This window comes from Anser brachyrhynchus (assembly GCF_964034855.1).
Source record: "Anser brachyrhynchus genome assembly, chromosome: 14".
Classification (NCBI taxonomy): domain Eukaryota; kingdom Metazoa; phylum Chordata; class Aves; order Anseriformes; family Anatidae; genus Anser; species Anser brachyrhynchus.
The window spans coordinates 19,602,282-19,622,144 of NC_137709.1; the positions used below are offsets into that span (position 1 = coordinate 19,602,282).

The following is a 19,863-nucleotide window of genomic DNA, read 5'->3' on the forward strand; positions in this document are numbered from 1 at the left end:
ATACCCTGAATTCTTGTTTGGCTCAAATCTTGTTGATTCAAGAATGTCCATGGGGCATTTCTCCAGTTCCAATGTCCCAACACTGAGTTCAGCTGAAGTTGCAGCCTGTATTTAACAGACCATTATACATGATGAAAAGTCCCCCCCACTTCACCCCAGAACAGTTTCCATGGAGTGCTGGAATGGCTTAAGAAAAACAGTTTAAACACAAGAAATGATATTGCGTTCTTTTACTACAAATTAGATTAGCATTTTAATGTTGTTTAATTAGTTGCTCTTTTTTTTTTTTCTTTTTTTTTTTTTGTACACCAGGTTATAATGTTGGGAAACTATTTTACAACATTGCACACACAAATAATAAATCGTGCAACACAGATGTTGCTACTAATTGTAATATTTCAAGTGAAGAATAAAACATTCTGCCTGGCTTTTAATTAGGTCTACTCCAAGCAGAGACAGAAATAAAAATTTACTTGTCTTTTAAGTAAACACCATCTGCAATATATTCCAATTCCACAATCTAGTGCAAAGCATATCTGCTGATTGCTATGCTATGGCATTATTTTATTTGAGGTGGAAAGCTTATTGGCAAAATGAAGGCAAATCAGTTACAACAGCTATGCTGCAGCGTAGCTCTGACAGGAGGAATGCCCCCCAGCCTGTTTCAGTTGATGTCTCAGTCAATGTCTCAGACATTTCAGGCCATAGGTGCCCTTGGCCTGACAGCAGGAGTGCACCAGCAAGGGTCTGCCTGTAACCCCGTGTCTGTGTGTCACATGGTGCTTTGGGACAAACACTAAGACTGGCACACAAAGGTCCAAAGAGAGACCTACGTAACGACTGGCTGAACCACACACACTTGAATTTTTGCATTATTAAAGTGGTGTGACAGCAATAAAAGCTGCAGGAAGCAAGTCATAAGCACCCATTGCCTCTCTAAGGCTAGCACCTCTCAACATGTTGCACAACCAAAGAATTTCTTCCTTTAAAAAAAAATAGTATATGTAGTGACAAAACCCCAAATATTGTCTAATTTATTTTCCCATTCCCGTTTTGTATTTGCAAAGCACAAAAATATACCAGTATAAATGCCTAATGCCAAAGGAATCAGGTCACATTAGTCACTGTTTATTGATGTGCGATTTGCATATATGTTTGCTTCCAGCTGCATGGTTACAACATGTAAAATAAGAGGCTTAGCTCCATGTTAGACGATTGCAAGAGTTATATGAGCCCTGGGACTAGTGGCTGGCAGACGGGCATTGGCATCTGGAGGAGCCGAGCCAGCTCCCAGGCACTCATGACATCAGGGCTTCTTGTCACCAGGAGCCTTTAAGCTCAGCCCAAGGAGAAGGGCAGAAAGCACGACACAACGCATGAGTAGAAGCTGAAGTGTGTGGGACCTTCCACCTTTCACTGGATAATTTAAGCTTCTCAGAAAATTCTAGTGCAAAAGATTTTATTGTAGCACGCAGCAACTTTGCAGGCTGCTTCTGCATTAATGTAATTCCCCCTTGCCCTCACCCTCCATTTAATCAGAAGGCAATGACACCTTCCTCGTTGGGTTAGTGTTAGTTGTACTTATCAAAAGTAAAACTGCTGCAAATGAAGATTCCTTACAGGTTTTTTTGTGGTTGTTGTTGTTTTGTGTTTTTTTTTCTACATGTACACCCCCATTTGCAGTGTGACAAGAGACCAAAAAAAAAAACAATTATCTACCAATGGTTTTTATAGGGAATTTTACATCTAAACCCTTGTATCCCCTGGTCCTTCCAGACTGGTGTTAAAACACATCCAGAGCCAAAATGCTGAAGCCATGCCTGAAGCCACCTTCAGCTGGTGTCAGACTGCTGGGCTTTGTGTTCTGGCTTGTGAAGGTCGGACACTTCAGAGAAGAGAGGCATGTAGGTGTCATAATCTCCTCTAGTTGCAGCTGTAGTATTGGTCCATTTCTAAATGAAATAGAATAGAAATCTGTAAATTAAAACAAACAAGCAAACAAAAAAAAACCTGCTTATTTAATCTTTTGCTTTCTTTTCTCCTTACTGTTTGTTCCTGGGTAACCAGAAGGGTGCATGAGAGGAAATTACTAACTAAAGGGCTTGTTGTGCTCTCACACAGAGTAAATCAGTTTAATCCATTTTAATCAGCTGCCTTTGAAATCTTGGACTCTTACCATGGTTTATCACGTCTCCTGTGGGAGGAACAACAAGCAATTACAGCATCTTTCTTCAACGCTGTTGCCTGTAGTCCTTCTATTCACCTGAATGACCACAACCATGCTCTGGCAAGCTTCACAAAGAAAAAAAAAATTTCCCCAGTCACTTTTCCAGGCTCCTCAGTGTGCCCATGTGCTGCCGGGAAGGTGCAGTCCCTGCAGCCCAGGGACTGCTAGCCACCTGCCAGCAGGGACCAGTTCTGGGGGCTGCACCTGCAGCATCTGCAAAGAGACAAAAATGGCAGGGAAGCTGCCCAAACCTGCAGTGTAGGAGCACGGGAATGAAAGGAGACCCAGCATATTGGTGGGAGCTGAGGGCATGATTTGAGCTCACCGGGGCTGGGGGAGGTTGCAATGCTTGGGAGCATGGAGTGCCCTGTGGCAAGGCTGGGGTGCCAGGGACATTTTTCCTCCCCTGTTGTCCCCATGTCCAAGCCGCAGCCCCCACACCAGCCCCCAGATCAGAGGGCCAGCTCCGCCATGGGACCTCAGGACCATCCCTGGTGTCACTTGGCCAACACCAGCTTCTCCTGTAGATGAGCCCTCCTGAGGTGCCAGGCAGCAACCTGCACACAAAATAATGAGCTTAAAGACACATTCCTTTCTTTTTAAGAAATCTTGTAGTATTCCAGGTAGCCCTACTTTTCCCATCTTATTAATTTTGCTCTGGTTAAATGAAAGCTGATAAAATAGAAACTGCTGTAAGACCCAGAGAAAATTAGGTTATGTAACCTCTTTTTTATTTATTAACATGATATCAAAGTTGTTTCTTATCATTCTTCAGGTACATTGTGCTCAGGAATAAATTAAACTGTCTATTCAACAAAGAGGAGCAGCTTTTTCTCCTGCTAATTTTCTCTCTCCTTCTCAATTCTCACTCTATTATTCAGGGAAAAAATAACAAGCTTCGCTGGAGCCAGAGGAGCCCTTCCAGCTTTGCGCAGTACCCCCCTTGTGACTACCTCACATAGTCCAAGTGGTCCATCTATCGGTCTCCAACCGATACGACAAGCAATAAAGTCAAAAGTACAGCGATGTTTTCCTTTACATAATTATTTGCTGTTGCCAAATGGAGTGACAGCTGTGCCCTTTTTAGGGCAAGATTTGTGCAAAAACCAAAGACACATAAATCATTCCCGTGTTTCCCCCGGCTCCCATTTCTTCCCGCCCTGGGCCCAGCAGCCTGGGGAGCAGCGGTGCAGGCCGGAGTTCTCCCGGTGCCCATCCTGCTCCCCAGGGCCCTGGCCTCCAGTCGCTGGAGGCTGCAGCAAGGCCGAGGCCACGCGAGGCCTGTGGGGAGCACGGTGCGACCTAGATGTCACAGCGCTGCTCCGCCTGGGGCCCCGCACCTGGAGCTTTAAGGGGGAGAGCACGGTCACCCCTCACCACCTGTGAACAGCTTCAGTGTGGAAAAGAAATAATAATGCACCACTCATGGTTGGTGGGGCAGATCTTCTAGAAACCCCCTTGTGTTTCTGGGGATGGCCAGGGCAGGGGCAAGGGTGACTTGCCATAGGTTCCTGGTGGTGGTAACCACTGCAAAATTAGTGTATTATCTACCTCCTCTGGAGTCATTTTATGGCAGCATTTTAGCCAGAGGGCACCAAGGCCAGCAGGCCTCTAGCATCACCCAAGCAGGCACGAGGAAGTGCCTGGGTCACAATGGTTCCTGACAGCACAAGGCCGCAGTTCTGGCTAACACCAGAGTCTGTCAAAGGATGTAAACCCGAGGGAGACAGATGGAGAGTGTGTGCATGCTTTTTTCTCTCTCTCAGGCTCCCTTGAAGGGCAGGACAGCATAAGTAGGTTTGTCCCATGACGTTGCACTGCAAATATGGAAGTGTTAAAATAACTAATCAAAACCTGACCCAGCAAAGAGAGATGAGCAATTCCTGAAAGCCACCAAGGTTCAGCTCCTGTGCTAATAATTTGTCTATGTTAATCTCAATTAGGCAGCAAAGTCTGTACTTATTAAAATTGCCAGCTTTCTATTTTATGTGTGTAAGGGCAAGAAAGAAGTCAAGTAGATGTGTGGGTAACACTGCTGAGGGAAAGCACAAAGTAAATAGGGGGACAAGAAGCCTTAGTTTTTGTTGTGTTGGTGTTTGTTTTTGTTTGTTTGTTTATTTGTTCGTTTTAAAGGCTGGTGAGACATCAGGACTCCTGAGTAAGCATGACAAGAGCCTATCTATTATTACATGACATGGTGCCCTTCCAGAAAAACAAGGGACATCAAGAGGTGCCATGAAGGTCTCGCTGACCTGCCACCTCCTGCATTTCATTCCAGTGTTAAGCTGGAAGAGAGATGGTGTCTAATGCTGAGAGCAGGCAAATGGAAAGCTGCTGAGACACAAGACATATGGCAAAGATTCTATAAAATCAAATCAAATTGCTATGGAACAAAAGGGCAAATGGGAGAAGCCAGTCGTTTCTGATAACTGATGCCTGGAAATTTTACCCACTGTATAGCAATAAAATATTATAGGACAGAAACATTTTCTGTCTGTATCCATGGGTGTATGTGCTTCAGTGCATCAATGTAGCTAGAAATGGCAATAACAGGCAGTGTTATTTTCCTATTATTTTCAATGTGAGTTTGTTGTCCTGCTTCTGCTTCACACCTGCAAGTCTGAAAGTGGCAGTTCCCCAGTTCAGATTTCACCATTGTCTTTGGTAGTTATCATGTTTGTGCTTATATAAAGGCTATAAATGACCAGCTCTTCAATTTAAACCAAAAGTAAAATCAATCCTTTCTTTTTCTTCCCTCCCCCCCCCCCTTTTTTTTTTTTTTCCCAGATGACAGCAAAACCGTGAACACAGGTAGGAAAATAATTGATGCATTCTAAGAAACTGTCAGGTGTGAGAAATGTTGAAGACTCAACAACCCAATAATGGTATGAGAAGGTGTTAGACAGAAGATTTATGTAGCAGCACCAACACAGCATAAGATATATATGACAGAAATTAAGACAACACAATTCTGGGAAACTGTTCTACTTTTTTTTTTTTTTTTTTCTTTTTCCTTCTGAAAGCAACGCTGTTGCACACGATCTGAAACACTGCAGCTTACGGATGAATATGGGAGAGGTCCACATAGAAGAGCCCCAATAGCAAGCAAGGACTCTCTGGGCATTTCCACAGTGTTTCCAGGAGCGTAGTTGCAGGTACCAACAGAAGGGCAGAGCTCTCCTTTTTCCCTTCCTCCACATTTCTTTTGCTGGCTCATTTGCCCAGATTTAAATTAATTCCCCACTTAAGGAGCTCCAGCCCTGCTGCCTTAGGCACCCTCTTCTGCCTGTGAACTTGTTTAAATGTCCACACCAAAGGGATTGTCAATGCCTTTCTACATATTACCACCATGTACACGGTTGTCCAGGTCCATGACCTCCCCATCGTCCCTAAAATATCTGGGTCCCTTCAGCCATGCTGCTTTGCGAATTGAAAGATAAATACCCTCCCCAGATTTGGTCCTAATTGCTTTCCAATATTTGCAGACTTAACCTGGGCTTGAAGAGCCAAGGGTACTTTTCAAAGAACATTGGTGCTGACCTCAGTGCCTCAGGAGGACCTGCAGTGATTACCTCTTTCAGTCTCTACATCCCTCAACACCCTTTTTTTTTAAACTGCACAGTATCCTGCCCTGACCAGATTCAGGAAACAGACCAGTTTTTCCATCCAGCTAAAGTCTCTGCCTGTATCTGCCATGTTTATCTAATCAATAAAGCACCAATAGAAAGGCAAACTTTTCTAAGGCAGCCTAAGCTTTTTTCTTTTAACCAAAACAAAAACCCTGAAATGCATCAATTTCCCATTAGAACTGGAAAATTTCTAGCGTCCTATAATACTGTTTTTGCATTTCACTATTCTGCTGGCATTTTAGATGCTTAAAATGAAAAATTAGCTCTCAGAAAGTAGGATCTTCCTGATTAGAAAAATTTGTGGAAACTGTAATGGAAAGATCAGAACAACTTCATTAGTCTTCATTAAATAAAATAAATGTTATTTCTATTCCTTTCACATACAATCATATATTACAACTATTAATATTGCAGAGATGTTTCTTTTGTCCCAGAATTTAATGTATAAAACTGCAAACCTCATTGCATGAAAAACAACTTACAATCACCAGAATGACACGCAGTTCATCTTTTTTACGTTCATTAATTTTCTGTAAATAGAACACAGTCGCTTTGTATTGTTTGCACTAATGGAGAGCTCAGAGCAGTTTACCCTGTTACTACTTATCATTTATTTGGGTAATAATTTTAAAAAGCTTTTAAATTAAAATGATAAAGATAGTTAGGGGGAAAGATACAGCCTTTTGGAATTTTTCAAGTATGATGGATTAACCCAGCAAAAAAAGATGGTTCTCATTTAAGAGACATGCCAGGGCTGGCTGCACATCTCAAGCAATTTCTCAAGCCCCCTACCTCGCACTAGGCATCTTGCCCACATCCATTTTGGCACATAATCGCACGAGTCTCCTGCTCTTGACTCCCGCTGGGGGCTGAGCCTCATTCAGCCAGTCCCTGAGGGCACCCTGCTGCCACAGGCTGCGATGAGCGACTCACCACGTCCCTGCAACATGGGCTAGCTGCAGCCACTGCCAGCGAGGGGCTGGTGATACCCCCAGCTCCCGCAGCTGAGCCCACCGCAGCCTTCGGCCACACCAAGGCCCTGGGCATCGCTCAGCCCTGCTGGGGCCATGGGAGAAGACAGGGAGGTCAGAGCGGGCATGAGGTGTTCATCCTAGCATACTTGGTCCTCTATTTGCATCCTCTGTGCAAACATGCTATCAAACATGTACTCTTTCACTATGAAAAAACTGTGGTTGTTACAGGGGTGCTGTAAGGAAAGGAGGGCCCCCTGGTCCCCTGGCTGCCACGCTTCTGCAGCCCCTTGGCCAGAGGACGCCTCCTTGGCAAACCAACTCAGGCCTCCTCCTTACAAAGCCCTAGTCCTTACCAGCTGTTTGTCATCCTGGGCACACTAATTTGGGGGGAAACAAGGAAAACTACACAGAGCTGCATGTGAGCAGATAACTGACAGGGAGCTGAAAGCGCTGCTGTAACAGTCCAGGCTGTACAAGAAGCCTTTATTCCTGTGTATCAAAACTTCTGAGTGCTTTGCAAGAGATAATGTTTAATTATGTTTCTAATGCGTTTTTCTGTTTGATCTTGGATTTTTTCCTAGATTTTACAATTCTGAAACAATGAATACTTTTGCAGTGGTGCTTTAGCAACATTCCCATTGCTGCTCGGTGTGGTTACCACCACACGCAGACCTCCACCACCTGAACCAGGGCAGCACCGCAGGCGAGGCTGGGAGTCGGGACACTGCTGGTGGGTGCTGTAGCACTTGGCGACACTCAGAGATCGTGGGGTTTGCTCCACATTTTTAAAAGGAGCCAAGCAGCTTCACAGCAAGCAGCACTCCTGAGTAAAGTCAGCCTAGATGGAAAATACCTTTTGTGTTTGTCAGGAGCTGTGTGTGACAGAAGGCACTGGTCTGACACACTAACTCTAGCTAGCTGCTTCTGTTGCTAGCAGGGCTACAGTTGCCTGCCAGAGAGGTTTGGGGTGGGTAGGAAAACCTGGCCAGCTCTGGGGACTGCTTAACTTCCTCGCACTGATCTAGTTAGGAGCTCTGAGTCAAGGAGGATGAGGGAAGGCAAGAACAACCAGAGCAGCTTTTTCCCAAACTGTGATGCATACAGCCCAAGAAGACACCTGTTAACTGTGGGGTTTATTCACCCCCTTTGTGTCTGACACGTACATTTGGTTGCCCAAGCCTCTGCAGCCCACAGTGTGATCGAGAGCAGAAACCAGGCAGGATGCTCTGAACTGCCCATACCAGCAGTTTGCCTGCTTCTGCTGGCAGCGGAGGGAGCCTGATCATCGAACTTGGATGCAGAATTCGTGGGCCTAAAAAGAAGAATGCAGCCGGTACTCCCATCCCTCCCCCTGACTAGTCGCTCCCAGCCCTCCCCATGTGTACTCATCCAAAACCAAGCGGTGTCTGTGAGCATATCCGTGCTGCTGAAATCACACCAGTTGCCTCCCATCGAGATGCAGAACCCACCAGCTTAACCCCACCACTCGCCTTCACACCTGCGACCTGCTCACCTCTCCAGGGCTGCCAGCACAGGACTGCAGCATGTTGGTGGCCACCATGCAGAGGAAAATAGGTCCAAAATACTACAGCATTTTACTTGGCTCACATGCCTTACTCAATACACTTTATATATTTATTTTTCTTAGCCTTTTCTGTCCATTAACTAGGACGCCTTACTGTTAAAAGTCCAGCCCCATCACTCATTTAAATTTACACCCACTGTCCATCAGCACTCATTATCTTATTACCATGCTGATTTTATTATTACAGCTTAGCCTGGCAACTAATTACTAACCAAAAAAAAAAAAATTCTAGCAGACCACCCATACAAATCTCATTTAACAAAATATCTTTTGTTTTCTTTCTTTTTTTTTTTTTTCCCACTAACACATGCAAGAAAACTATAATTTCCTCTGGGTAATAGGCCTGCTTCATCTAAGCCTCTCAGGCCTGTATTTCCTCGCTTGTATTTTTACAAAATGTAATAACAAACATTAAAAACAGGAAAAAAAAATCCAATTAATAGTGTGTTCCTTTGTCATCTGCAGGTGTTGGGAGGAGAGGTAGGCTTTCACTGATCTGAAACAGCTAACAGCAAACACCATGCAGTCGGCTGAGGAAAATCCCCGTACTTACACTAGCTTTCCAAAGCATGGGCCACCCCAGCATCTGGATGCTGAGCATCCTTCCATGCATTATGCAGCCAGTGAGGCACTGCCATAAACTATAAACCTAATGCAAATTTAATATGTGCTAATTATACAAACCAGCATTCAGCAGGCAGAGGCAGGGGGTTGGTCACTATTCCCCATTTTCAGAAAACAGCAGGACTGACCTCAGAGTAAGAGCAGGGCACTACTTTGTATCCCAACTTACAGCACACATGTCTAAATCCAATCCCTTTCACCCCTCATTTCAGCAGAGTTAATAATATATTTCCATAGGGAAAAACAATACAGAGGTTACTTCTCAGCAGTAGGAAAGAATTGAATATTATTTGTTATCAACAGTAAATCTAGTTCAACATAAAGTACTCGGGAGTGGGTTTTGCTCACAGTATTAGATTAGGGGAATGGCATATGGCATATCAAGTAATTAAGACTCTAAAATGTACATTTAAGGCCTGCTCATAATGAAGTTCTTGAGAATTTTGCAATTAATGGGAGAATTGGGCCTTTCATAATCTATTTAAGTAGAATATATTATGCATTATGATAAGCACCACAGCAAACAAGCTGTCCAGGCATTTGTTTCCCCCTGGAGCTCAAGAGCCCTCTGGGAAGTGAAGGATGCCCACTGCTGCCCATGCCATGCCCAAGCCCTCGGCCAGCCCTGAGCTGCCCCCGAGTGCAGCAAGCCCAGCCTGGTTCAGGGCAGGCAGGAGGACACCCCACACAGATGGCCAAATTCTCCAAATTAAACAGTGGGAATTCTTCCAGTGCCCACCTTCTGCAGCCAGACAGCCACCTGGAACAATGATTCGCTTTATACAAAGAGCATTTGTCATTCTTCTTTGTGTGCTTTTTAAAATTCTGTGCAAATGTCTTCATCTCTAGAGCTCAGCTCCTGCAGTCGCGTCCGGCTCTTATTCTTTTCACCGGCAACTTATAAACTCCCCAAAATAAGGAATTTTAATGGGAGTGCTGATTCAGCCTGTGCTTTGCTGTACCAGCACAGAGTGCATTGAAAGGATGAAATAAAAGGACTTTAAAAACTCCAGCTCTGTGTGTCTGATGATTTTCTCTAGGGAACAACCTGGCAAGTTATCTGACAATACCCATCCAGAGAAGCTTTCAGTTTGCCTGTGTGCTATGCATGCCAATGAAGGCAGGAATAAACAATCCATGCAGCAAAGTGGTGTATTATTTATGCATCGTCACATCCATCTATATAGAAAATTGGCCCTAAATTAAACAAGCACGTATCAATATTGCCTACGTGCTGGCTCCCAGGGAAAGGCTTGAGGGAAGAAGTCAAAATATCAGTAATAAGGGCTCTTTTCCTCCTATCAATGTAAACAAACAGCCTGTGCCACTGGAGCAATGTTTATGTTAGCAAATACCCCAAGGTGTTCCACAAAAATCAATCTGCAGAGAAAAATTGCATAAGATAGTAAAAATTCAGCAACTCCCAAACCCAAGCCTTACTGCTTGTTAGGGACTGGGGGGTGAAGGGTGAGGAGAGAAATGGGGAGGTCAACTCTTTTAATTTTTCAGAGCGTAGCTCACAAAATTATATCCTCCAAGCCCTGAATACCATGCTGCTTACAACTCGGTTCGATCAAATTCAAGGACAGGAGAAATTGCAGGAGGGAAAGCAAGTAGAATTGGCTACAAGCTGCAGGAATACGTGTTCAGAGGAAACTTCTGCAGTGGAGGGAACTAGGCGGGGACCACTCGTATGAAATCCAAATGACTTGGCAGGTAATTTTCCACCGTCTTCCTGTGGTCCCTTACTCCTGTTGCAGTGCAGCAGGTCCAGTGGATGGCAGCCTGCAAGGAAATGCCACCCCATTCTGTGACCTCGAGAAGCTCCGTGCCCTGCAGTAACAGTGGTATAGAGGACAGAATTATGGTTTCAGTGTAAAACTAGGCAGGATAAAACTTTGCTTCATTGTAAAAGCAGGCAGTGAATACAGTATGGTATTACTTGTGATGATGACAATTGGTAAGGCTGTTCTGCACCTCTGCCAGTGGGTCCTGTGAAACCAAGCAAAGGCATCAGCTAGCCTTAATTTTAATATTCAGGGAAAAAAAAAAAAACAAGCTTTGCTCTGATGTTCACCTAGAGTGCCTGGCATTGCCACAGCAGTGGGACTGCCTTTACTCACGGCATCTCCTTTTCTGCTTGTCATGCTCAGAGCCTGCAGTGCTGCAGGTACACTGCCTCCTTTGGGGCAGGACTGGGCTCAGATCACTCTGCTACTCAGTCAAATGCAAACCTCTGCATTTATCTGCTCTTTGACTTTATTCCCTGTCTCAAAAATCAAAGCAAAGTCAGATCTCCAGTGTGCAGAAAGGTTGGGGAATTCATTAATTGTTACAAATGACAGAGGTCACCCAGATTTGGAGATGCTACAGTGTGCTCATGTTTTTTGTGTTGCTTGCAGTTCCAGAAAGAGACATCAAAATCCAGAACTTCTGTCCCTAAATCCGAAATCCTTGAAATCCCACAGACACTTTAAACATTGATCTTCTCGCTAGCAACCCCTGCGGCCTACGCATGGTATAAAGCACAGGTTACAGTTTCCTGGGGGTCTGATGTAATGAAGCCTTGTGCCACTCTGCGCAACTGGAAAAGAACTGGCAGGGAGCAGAGTTGTGTGAAACAGAGATGAAGAGATGATGTCTTCTCTGAGCAAGAGGTGACTGTGCTGCTGAAATAAATGGTCAAGATTTTACTTGGCCGTTCAACTCTTCCAACTCTGTAAGTCTCAGAAGGTTTTTTTGCTCAAACACACCCCATGAGGTTTTTCAGTAAGAACAAAAGGCAAGGATGGTGCTGTTTCCAGCAATGTCAGAAACCTCATGAGAACCAGTGTCTTCTTGCCAGACCTCTCTTATTACCAAATCTGGTCTGAAAGTGGATATTTGGAGGGATGGAGGGAGGGTTGAGGTTATGGAGAAATTATGGAAACTTTCTTTTCAAACATCAAACTTGTTTTCTGTACCAATTATGAATGAAGATTGAAGTTGGCTTTTGTTCTATTGATTGGAGAAGGGAATGATGGGTGAAACACAGCGGAAAGGATGTGAGATTTTTACAGAGCTGCTCACGTATGATTGATTCATATCACTGAGATTTAGAAGGCTAAAGAAAATCCATACAAAGGATTGGTAGAGTTTGCCAGCTCTCAGAGACCATCAGGGCCATAAATGCATTACCGCTTTTTGAAAGGGAAAAACCCAAACATTATAAGGAGCCCTTGGACCCTAGCATTTCTAGCTGCACTACTCTTTCTGTAGATTTTAGATTTCTCCTTGTATTATCTGTCCCTTATTTGATCAAGCAGCATATCTAGCACGAGACCATAGGTTTCTTTGGGCAGTCACTTCCCCACCACCCCGGTAGACTCTCATACCCATACACGCTAGGAACTGGTCTAGTAAAACCCACACTACAGCTCTGCAACTGAGTGCAGGCAACAGCAAGCTTTAGCACCCCCACTGCCTGGATTAAACCCTAATGTCTGTGGATTACCTACTGCAGGCCTGTTCCACATCTGCCTTCTCCTTCAGTAATTTTTTGCACCCAGCCAAGTTTGTGGACCAATTTGATTTTCCTACAAGTGCACTGTTTGGCCTGTCTGCCTGCCTTTCCCTTCCCTATCTGTACTAAAACCAGTTAGCAGTGCAGAACAAAAAAGGAAAAGTGTTTCATAACAAGTTTCTCTAAGACTGGATTCACAAGCTAGTTAGCCCCTTAGCAGGACAAATGCTATTTGTCCTCAAAATGCAGTAGTTAAACCCAGTTTAGAACATGGTGCAATTCTGGGGAGGGGCAAGATGAGCTGCATGGGTCTGGTCCTAGCTGTTAGGCTTAAAACTACATCCTAGGTGACCTGAGAAATAACATTTGCGTATGCAGGAATCTTTCCTAGTGGCGATCTCTGAGTTTGCCTTGGCTGGGACAGGTGGGGTCAGGGTTGGCCGCAAGAGGCTGCGTGTTAGACCTTTGATACTTGTATCTCAGGTGGTTCAATGCCTTTGTGTCAGAGGATCCTAAAGCGTTTCACTAGTTTTGCTAAGGGGACAATAATGGTAGAAACCATTCAGCACACACCTGAAAAGGAATCAGAGCAACCCCCAAAATCTTCCTGAGCATCTGGGGAGGGGAGGCACTCACACAGGGTTTTAGTACTTCTCTGCCATAGCTATCAGCTCTGACTATTTAAAGCAACCAGAGATTTACATCAGGAACCTTTAAATATAGAAGTAATTTTGTGTAAACTCTTTCCTTTATTGCAGCTCTGAAAGGAGAAGGGAGGGAAAAGCCTTTCTTTTTTTAGACTTGGCAGGAAGCAAGCAGTTAAATAAGCAAATACTATAAAATGAAAATCTTAAAGTGATTACAAATATGAAAAGAGTGAATACCAAATTGAAACAGCCGTTTAATCAAGATAAAGCACTGAAATCCAGCAATTGGCCTCTTTCCATGATCCTGTAGAGCTGTGCAGAGGAGGCAGCTTACTGTAGCATTACCAGTCTCAGTTGCTCTCTGCTGACTGCCGATACCCCAACGTCTTCCACCCCTTACAGCTTTGCACATGCAAAATGCCTTCCTTTATGGATCACCCTTAATTGTAAAGTGGCTTTAATTATTCAAGAACTGAAACAAACGTGAAAAAGTAATTGCATTTTAATTGCTCTAATAATGGCAGGAAGCTGCACTGTGACTTAAGTACTGAGAAATAAAGAGTAAGACCATGTTTGCTAAGATGCCATTCCTTTAACAACAGCTCCTCTTTTTTGTCCCAGTCTCCCCACCTTCCCCCACCCCATAACCAGTCCCACCAGTGTATGCCAGGTTTATTCTTAAACTCCGGAGATGGTTTGGTCTGTTAGACAGTGATATCTGCAAATGGGAGCTTTTTACCATAAACAATTTTAAGGTTGAGAGATTTTCTTGTAATTTACCGATACTGGTCTTAAGTGCAGCTTATCACCTCAAGCTGCCTGCTTACCATAAGCACCCACAGATGGTGCAGCTACAGCCTATTGGCTCCACCGGGCGGTGGAGGTTGCAGCGAGGACATTTTGTGGCAGGGAATTGGCATTGCTGAGGGCACAGATCCCACTGCCTGGCAGACAGTGGGGCACTAGCAGCTCCTTCCAGCAGGAAACATGCTTGGTTTTCCTTGGCGTATGTGATCAGCAACAATAAAGCCCTCAGGATTTGGAAATGGGAGGGGAGGCCATCAATAAAGGATTTTCCACTTGCTGTACTTTCTGTGTCCATTATGCTAAAGCATAGGTGGGAACAAACACTGCCAGCCAGCAGCAGTGCGAGGCGACACCGGCACACAGCCCTGGGCAAGGAAGCATCAAGACCTGAACTAGGCTGACATTACCACCACTTCGGAAATTAGTGTGAAACCCATCAATCGATACCCAGGTGTCACCTCTGAATGTCTCAGTTATCACAAAGACGGTTTTTCCTTCTGCACGAGGAAGTTTTCTGCTTTTGTTGCCTTCTCTGTCACAACAGGAGCTTTAATTCCTCACAACAGCTTCCCACCTCAAACCAGAGCGCTCGCGCTCTTGCACACGATTCCTCCTGTGACTGCACCACCCGGCAATATAAAGCCAGACAGAACAAGCTCAGAAAAGGAAGAGATGCAGGTGGAATATAGAGTGAGGCTATTGACTTGTTGTGGCAGACACTGGCTGGAGTTAGTTCCAGATGTGAGCTGAACAATAACTAAAATCTTACACCTTATGACCTTTTAACATATACAGAGAGACGTCCAAACAATTACTTTCAGTGAATGATTTCAGGCAGTCATTAGCCTCACACAGAGAGAACAACACAGATAAATACACAGGCAAGTCTATTGTAAGAAGATTAAAGTTATCAAAACAATTTTTAAGAATCAATCTAATATGGGGGGGGGAGCAAACTCCATTTTAACTCCCCCTCTCCCTCTCCGTTCTCTACTCCCATTCCTCTTTTTCTTTTAATGCTTACGATGCTCAGTACGAGTTCAGTACTGATGGTTGCGATGCAGCATTTCCATAAACAGCCCGAACAAAAGCCTCAGGGTTATAAAGACATTACTATTGGAGAAGCTTATTTTTGCTGGAAGAATCATTAATTCAAACTGCAAATCATAATAGAAGCAAATTCCCCTATTTATTAATTAATTGCTCATCTAAATCAAAGTGAAAATATACCAGATATTGGCTATGCCTTAACAGGCTTCTGCTTTGGGAGTATTAGACTGCTGCAAGTTGCACAAAGCAGCTCGACCAAGGAACAAAACAGGAAGGGAACTCTAAGTCACGCTGTGCCTTTCCTGCAGCCCCCAGGTGTCCAGGAGACCCCCAGCCCTGTTGGTGCCAACTCCCTGACCAGGGGAGCCGACCCCTCTGCAACACTAAAATGCAACCTACTGCACCCAAGCTGCTGCCAGATGAGAGGAAGCTTATTGAAGAAAGATTTTGTTAAAAGCAATAACGAAGTAAATATTATAGACATTCTTCAGCACCGTGCAATGGGAACACCACCATAGTTAAGGCTGAATTACAATTTGCATTCAAAAGTAGGGCGAAATTACTCTACTGCACATTTCAATGAATGAAATTAATCTCATGAATTAGGATATGTTGCTGTGAGACAATTTCCAGTTTCAGAGGAAGCTGAATCTTGTGTGCATGGCTTTAAAAATAAAATCTCTCCTCTCCTCTCCTCTCCTCTCCTCTCCTCTCCTCTCCTCTCCTCTCCTCTCCTCTCCTCTCCTCTCCTCTCCTCTCCTCTCCTCTCCTCTCCTCTCCTCTCCTCTCCTCTCCTCTCCTCTCCTCTCCTCTCCTCTCCTCTCCTCTCCTCTCCTCTCCTCTCCTCTCCTCTCCTCTCCTCTCCTCTCCTCTCCTCTCCTCTCCTCTCCTCTCCTCTCCTCTCCTCTCCTCTCCTCTCCTCTCCTCTCCTCTCCTCTCCTCTCCTTTCTCTTGAGATACTCTCAAATGTCCCTCCCTTAAAACTTTGCCTTCCCTACCCTCCCCACACACCACCAGGGAGTCCTGCCCAGGGGGAAGCCCAGATCCCAGCTGCAATATGGGAATACTGTTAAGCCTCTAAACTATTTTTTTTTTTTCTGAGCAGGCCTCACAGGATAATTATGGGACACTCGCTCAGGTTTCAATTTCACTGTTAATTACACACATTAGAGCCGTGTCTATTTAGCACCCTCCCAGGAAACATCCCTGTCACTGATTTAAAGACGCTTCCAGCGCAGGCAGGATTTTTCTCCCCTTGCATTGAGATTAGACCCTGTTGCTGGCCAGACTCTCTGAAGGGAAAACTCACCCATGTGCTGTCACAGCCCCCAAAGGATTTTCCATAACTTCACTAAATGACAAATCACCTGCAGTAACTATGACATTTTCAGTCACCTGAAAAAGGGGTGCTGGCATGGTCCGTCAGGGCTGCAAAGCTGGACTTGGTCTCACATAGACAAGCTTTCTCACAAGGCACCTGTACTTCCTGCTCCTCCTTCAAATCCAAATAAAATACCGTATTGTTACCACTAAAAATTCAGCACCTAGACTGTTTAAGTCACCAAACCTATTGCGAACAAAGTGCTAACACATTTTAAAGCAATGAGCCAAGCACGGTATCTAACAACAAGGTCATTATGTTGTTCCTGGCAAGTGCTGCAGAAGGATGAAATCACACCTGTGACAAGGGACATCATCTGATTTGAATATCAGCTCTATTAAACAGAAAACAGCAACTGCATCGGCTCCACGCCACCACCTGACAGCATGCTGAGGAAACATGTTTGGTACAGTCAGCAGGTAAAACCAGAGCGGGATAATTCTCCTTGCGCTGCCTTCCCAGGAAGCTGCAGAAGAACCGGCATTTACAGGGGAATTTAACTGAAACTGTGGCGATTTGTTCTGTGAGAATCTTCCTTTCTTCATGGTAGCTGCTTGGGGTCTCTTTTCAGTTTCACATTATGAAAATGATTATTCAGAGGAGAAAACAGCATAATTCAGAAGCCACTGTGCAAACAGGAATTTCTGAAGGAGAAAACCTTTATTATCAAAGAACACGCAATTTAGGATACAGCGAACAGATAGGAAAATGTGACATCAAGAGAATAAAGAATAGCTCTCACCGGGTGAAGCCACCTGTAGCACCAACACGAGCTGACTGTGCAGCCACCAGAGAACCTCACGATGCCTCCAGCAGGCTGTGCACATCCTCTGCCGTCTGCAGAGGAAGCAGTGCAGCGGTTTTTGGCAGGATAAGCTGGGCAGATCTGAAGTTAGCCCCAATTTCTTCACCCTTGGCTAAAGCTTCTCTAAGGCTACGCAAAGCCACACTGCTGAAGGGTAGTTCAGAGGGCTGTCTGTTACACAGCAGCTCCCTAAATTGAGCTTCACCATCTCAAGAGAAGCTGATGTCTCTTTCTAGAGCTCTCTCCACCTCACCTCATTGCCATCTCCAGGGCATCTCTAGACCTTTCAAAACCCAGTGCCAGCCTCAGCCTCAGCTGGTGGCCCCACTCTACATTGCAGAGGCTGATCTCAGGCCATTCTGTAGCCAGACCACGGACAACTTTGGCAAAGAGAACACTTTTACAGACAGCACCATCAGCCGTCACTGGCTTCACGATGCAGTGGATCCCTCAGACCCCGGCCACCCCGGAGCAGTGCATGGGGACCAGCAAAACCAGAGCAGTAGTGTGCAGCAGGGTGAGCCTCATTGCCCTTCCAGAGGAGCAGGCAAAGAGCAGGGAGGTTAATTAGTTCGTGCTTTTAATTAATTTGCCCTTCCTAAGAGATGCTATAGATGCAATCCCAAAGTCTTGCTTATTGACAGGGTAAATTTATTACATGTTGAATGGGCAGCATACGCGCTCCCAACGTGCTGTGCCCACATGCACACAGCGCTCTGCTGAGCTGTGGCTCACTGGCAGGAAGAATCTCAGTGGCCAAGTGTGGTCCCCCATCCCCTCTTCAGACTGACCATCAGCCTCATCCGTCTCAGACAGGCTCCTCTACTCAGAGCGCGATGAGCTCTGCATTTGTGTGTGTGTGTGTGCATTGCTGGGGTTGTTGTTGGAAGCGCCCTTATTCGAGCCCGTCACCTTTTCTTTCTTGCTGCAGTCTCTTTGGCAAAGGAGGGAAGGAGTTGTCCATCGCCACGGGAGAGCTCCAACCTCAGGCAGACCTGCCGTGGGGCAGGAGCTGACTCGCTTACCCCTCCATGCTGCCCACACTGGTGCTGCTCGTGCCGCCGTCCACCTTCCCAAAGCACGGGCTCTGCCTTAACGTAAAGCATGAGAGGCGTCTCACTGAATGTAAAGAGATGCCTGTGGCTTTGGAATCAATCCCTTGGTCCATGTCTACAGGACCGGGCTTCTGGTTTACAGTCAGCACAGCAAGGAGGCAGGTGCTCAAATCCTCTGAGACTTGTACCACAAAATAGCAGAGTTTAGTCCCAGAAATTAGTGGCTGTCCACCATGAAGTATCTGCCATGCTTCCTGGAGACTGAGGTATTTATTGCAGTTGCTTACAGGCAAGCCAGTGAGGCACAAGATCTGTGTTTTAGCACAGGGCAGCTGCTCCTTAACATCACCGAGAGAGGTCAGAAATCCAGTGTCAGAGCGAGATTTCTGTTTCTTCCTTGCTGCGTGAGGGGGAGGAGGGGAGAAAGAAGAGGTGAGGGAATCAGACCTGAATGTTTCCAGCAATAATTAATAGCACATCTCAACACACACAGAGGGGTCTGTGGCATCCACGCAGAGAAGCTTGTTTGAGACGGAAAGCTGGCCTCGGAGGCTGTTGAACCGGCTGGGAATATTGATGTGATTAACAACGATTTGATTTGGAAATCAATGTGAGGAAGATTGTTTGCTTGCTTTGTCCAATTTAGTCCATGAAATACTGGCTTCAATACAGGGAAAAATTCGAAGCAGGAAGGGGATTTTGGGGAGGGGTGAAGTGGGGAGTGTTTATTATTTTGTCAGACATCCGTCTGGATTCTAGATGGTGAAAACTTGAGCATTCAATCAAATGTTTTATATGTGTCTATAATAACCCAAACAAAGGAACAGCTGACAGCTCATGATCATTTAAAGATAGAGCGATTTCTATTTAGCAATCTTGTGACTGCATTCTCTGTATCTACGTGCAAGGCTTCCTAATCATTATGTGGTTTTTGTTGCAATTTGGCTGCAAATGAAACCTTGTGAATTTACAGGAAACCCAACAAAAACACTAAGTCTTTAAGAGAAATATTAAGAAGCCATTCTCCTGGGTCACAGAGCAAGGAGGCTGCATATGCACAGCCATTAAGGGTTGCTGGGTATAAATTGTTGGGCTTATATCCTAACCCAATCTATATTTGGAGATCTCTTGTGATAATTCATCATAGATAATTTGTATTAGAAAGAAGAGAAGTATTTTTTAAACTTTAGGCCCAGTAAATTGTCTCTTCTGCTTTAGCTCTAGGGAGCTTCTGTCAATAGCTTCTGGGAGCAGTGCAAGGATCCCCGGGTGAAGTTCTCATCATGGGGGCTGGGAAGCAAATTGGTAGTTGATAAATGGTCCGTCCTGACATGAATATGAATTTTCAAATATGTGAAAAGCTCGCTGATGAAATCCTAGACCCCATCTTAGGGTCTGATTCTGCCACATTAATTTCACTGAGCAGCTACTTTTTCCACAGAAACTGCTACAAAAATCAACACAAGGAGAAACAGCAAATGGCACATCAGAACTGAAAGCTCGTCATCTTAGTATTGCCCTTGGGAAATTTATCCTCCTAAAAGCAGCAGCTTTGTCAGTTATGATGTAATTATGTC

At 45.0% G+C, this 19,863-nt stretch overlaps 1 long non-coding RNA gene across 5 annotated transcripts in view; it reads right to left on the reverse strand.

The window, feature by feature from the left end:
* Positions 1-245: 245 nt before the first annotated feature.
* Positions 246-19,863, reverse strand: part of LOC308177739 — a 41,515-nt gene continuing 21,897 nt past the window's right edge. For 4 of the 5 annotated variants that reach the window (XR_013939376.1, XR_013939378.1, XR_013939379.1 and 1 more), the window contains one exon: positions 246-1,952. This is a non-coding gene — a long non-coding RNA (uncharacterized lncRNA). Of the gene's footprint in view, positions 1,953-16,440; positions 18,687-19,863 lie in introns of all 5 variants that reach the window. The other variant, XR_013939377.1, reaches the window with a different exon arrangement.